The sequence below is a fragment of the Pteropus alecto genome, unplaced genomic scaffold (genome assembly GCF_000325575.1).
Source record: "Pteropus alecto unplaced genomic scaffold, ASM32557v1 scaffold110, whole genome shotgun sequence".
NCBI lineage: Eukaryota > Metazoa > Chordata > Mammalia > Chiroptera > Pteropodidae > Pteropus > Pteropus alecto.
The window spans coordinates 12,242,656-12,246,685 of NW_006431920.1; the positions used below are offsets into that span (position 1 = coordinate 12,242,656).

General features: G+C 41.7%; 1 protein-coding gene across 2 annotated transcripts in view; it reads right to left on the reverse strand.

Annotated features, from left to right (window-relative positions):
* Positions 1–1,342, reverse strand: part of SMARCAL1 (SWI/SNF related, matrix associated, actin dependent regulator of chromatin, subfamily a like 1) — a 52,035-nt gene extending 50,693 nt beyond the window's left edge. The window contains exons 1-2 of one of the 2 annotated variants that reach the window (XM_025043301.1): positions 924–1,035; positions 825–831 (exon numbers count right to left, since the gene is read on the reverse strand). The gene's annotated coding sequence lies outside the window, so the exon portion shown is untranslated. The other variant, XM_006906739.3, reaches the window with a different exon arrangement.
* Positions 1,343–4,030: the final 2,688 nt, after the last annotated feature.

Below are 4,030 nucleotides of genomic sequence, written 5' to 3' on the forward strand. Positions count from 1 at the left end.
AAGAAGGGAAAAAAACGTTAGCCTCACACAGACTGCACACTAAATTCACCCCTCAAATTCAATCTTCTTATCACTCCTGGCAAATGAATCTGCAGGTGGCTGGACGCAAGCCATAGAGTAGTTGGCCTTAGAGCCTACCTTCCAAAATGCACCACTGCAGGGCAACCCAGGGACTCTTTTGGAAAAGTAAGAAAAAAAAAAGAGTAATACATGCTCGCTGTACAAATTTAGATGCTATATAAAGATGTAAAGAAAAGAGTAAAATTAATTTGTAATTTCACCATCCATCAATAATCGCTGTTCATAGAGTCCAGTACAGTTCTGATTTTTTTCCTATCAGTATCCATAGACACATGCCACATATTTGGGAGATATATGTATTTATTACGAAATAGAATTATTACATACATTGTTTTGTGCCCTGATTATTTTTTTCAATTAATTTACTCAGGTCATTATTCTATGAGCTGAGCCACTTCTGCAATATTCTAGAGCCAGGGAGCTGGACACTCATTTCTAGGACTTGGTTAGGACTAAATAGTTCCCACCCAATGTAATGGCGTGTAGTGCGTATAACAATGGCATAGGGGGCACTCCAGGTGCACTGTTTAGACCTCTGAAAGGAGCCTGAGGGTTCAAAGGTTTCCTTCCTGCTAGGATTCCCTTCGGCTAGAACTCCAAACATCTATTCCCACGGACCTTCCACCACCTCCAACCACCAGCAGTTAAGGGGTTAAAAAAGGCTTTGTTCCTGGGGCACAGCTGAAGGCCTGAGGCTCCCAGGGTATCACGCTTTCCAACCAGGGCTCTCCTGCACCCCGAATTTTCCAAGGCCTAGGGCGCCATCTGCCTCCATGAGCCAGGGGTGGCAACGCCATGGGATGAAGTCCCACTAATTAGCCCCAAACCGTAAAGCCACCTTACCATATGGACACCCCACTTCCTCTGGTTGCTGGAACCTCTGTTATAACCCTATTTGAGGGAAGCGCTTCACTCTGGCCTGGCAGTAAGGAAGAGCCACGCCCCACTTCCACCCCTATTATCTCCACCTGGATTCATCCCTCTCCTTGGCCTGCTCCCTGCTCTAGACTGGCATTTGGTCTCGTCCGCCTCCGCCGCCTTCTTCCCAGTCTACCTTCTCACCCGGTGAGGCCTAAAATGCACACCACATTCGCGGCCCACCGGGAACCCAGGCGCGTCTCCAGAAGACTCCCGGGCCAGATTACGCTTCCGGAAGGGCAGTTAGGAACGGACATTCGTGCGCTGCCCGTTCGCCCCCATTATCTCACCGCCGGGGCCTGAGAGGGAAGAGCGCTTGGTCACCGAGGAACTACATTTCCCAGCGAGCAACACGGCCAGGGCTACCCCCTCAAAAAGTGGGAGTGGTGTCCAGAGCGGTGCTGCAGGGTCTTCTGGGATTTGTAGTTTGGGCCAGAAGCCTAGCGGCAATCGGGAGAGACTAACGTCGTGGGCGAGGCGGGGCTGGAGTGGCGCACCCTGGGAATTGTAGTCTTCAATTCCCTCAAAGGTTAAGCCAAGCACAAGATCTTGAAAGCCTGCGACTTTGAGGCTTTTAAACCGAATATCGCTGTTAGAGCGGTCTCCGGAGGGCTGTGAGAGTTGTCTGCAGAGGCTATCCCAGATGGCCAAACTGATTTGGGGGCTTTCAATAAAAATTATCCCCTAGGGCATTCATTCCTGATATTGATAACATTGCAGTTTAAGGCCTACCCACTGTCTCATCTTCAAACCAAAAGAGAATTAGCATTATCGTCATCAGGCATTGTGCTGACATTTAATGTGAATTATCTCCTTTAATCATTATTATAACCTTATAGGAACGCACAGTATTTGTATCTCATTTTACAGATCAGAAAACTGAGAGAGCTATTCCATAACCCTTTCAAGGCCTTGTTAGACCATTTGGGATTCTGAATCTGAAGCCTCTGCTCTTGAGGGAAAATTAGTAAGCTGACACTATCGGAGTCACTTCCCCCCATTTCTGAGCTCTAGCACCCTTTCCCTTCCACAGTCAACTCCGCTTTACACACTGGTGATAAATGTAATATTTTCCTATCATCAGTGTAGACGTGAATGATGCTATGCTATTTCCAAACGTAGCTCATTTAAAAACAGGTAAATCTCTACTTAAAGATTTTGGAAAATGGCCAAGGCATGTTGTTGAGAAGAAAAGCACAGCAATGTGCATAGTTTGATACATTAAAAAATTATATGCCCCTATAAATGCATATAAACTCATAAGGAAGGGCTTGGGAAGGAAATTCGAAAACAACCAAACTCTTCAGGACCAGTAGGATGAGATCCACTCACCTGCTTTTAACCTACATTCTTCTGAATTCTCTGAATTTTCTTATAATAATCATGTAGAACTTGTGTGACTTTTGAAACAGTAAATCAGGTTTTTTTAATGACAAAGACATTGGCCTGTCTTAACCAGACTTAAGTGATATTTAGTATTAAAAAGCATTCAAATCCCTTTTATTGGCCACATAAACACTGTGACTGTGCCTCTATTTTCTCATCTGTAAAGTTAGAAAACAATACCATTTTGCTAAATCTTGTGGTGAGGATCAAAGCAAGATAATATGAGAGAAGTGCTTAGGGACCTCTGAAATCTCAGAACAGATGGGAGAGGGGTGTTGCTATTATTTGAGGTAAATCTTCCTAAGTCTTTCATTTCTCTGTACCTGGCACCCACTTCCTACTATATATGTGAACAGAAATGAATGAACACCTTTCCCTGTCCTTCCTGGCTCCCACAGAGTCAGTTAATTTGCTAAGAAAGCTTGGTGCTATGCACTTCACCCACACCTGCCACCAATTTATATAACAGTCACTTCGCTTGGTTGTGCTCAGTCGTCTCACCTGTAAAAAGATACATCGCCCTTTGATATATGCTAAGAGGGCATGTGGATGAGTGGACCTTGAATCCTAGAATTCCTATAGATTCATGGATCTTATCCCCCAAATCCCAATTTGGTAGGTATGGAATTGGATTAGAAGATGTGATTACCTTTCTAGGTCTAAATTTCTAAGAATGAGAAATTTAAATAAGAATTCCATTTAAAAAATCATCTTCAGAAAGTAAACTAATCATATATTACTCAATATTCATCTCTGTTTTGTCAACAGCATCATTTATTGAGGTCTTACTATATGCAAAGCTTTTTTAAAAAAAAAAATTTCTATACTTCTGAATTTCTTGAGACAATTTATTATGAAAATTCACTCATTAAAAGATTTAAAGGCCTGAAGGAAAACAGAAGAGCCAAAGAATGAAGAAAGAGTACAGGATAGTTGGAGCAGTCAAGCTCCAATCAAAAAGGCCTTCCAATAAACATCACACTGTTGGACAAGGCCTTCCAAGCAACATCACACTGTTGGAGCTCCCAGCGGGTCAGTTGAGCAGTGCCATGTTAGTTCGAAGCATCATCTTTATGCTTAAGAAGCACACAAACGAAAGGTCAATGTGATGAGTATTTAGTAAAGTTAAATTTTTAAATGATTTATAAAAGTATATGTTATAATTATATACAATTACATAAAATGACTAGGAACTCACAACTTTTAATGTTTAACTGACTTTCCTTTAGTAAAATGATGACGGCTGTAAATACTTTTATTTACCAAAATAAAAAATTGTTTTCTCCTCCCCCAAATCTAATAATGTTCAGTCTGTTAAATCCAAAAATCTGGCAGATGCGATTGTGCGGGATTCCAGAGATAATGAACATCCAGTTCCTGTCCCTCCGAGAGGTTACAGTATTTGGAGGATAGAAGACAAGTAGCTAAAATTGTCAGATTTAGCTAATGTCCCAAATATTTGTCCCAAATATTGCATGGCACATGCTTATACTAAAAAAGTATTTGTTGTTTCTCTGAAATTTAAATTTAACTGGGTGTCCTATATTTTATCTGACAACCGTAAAAACAATCCTCTCCTATTAACAGTGGCTCAGGACTTAAAAGAGCAACAAACAAATATATGCATTGATAAATGATTCACAGA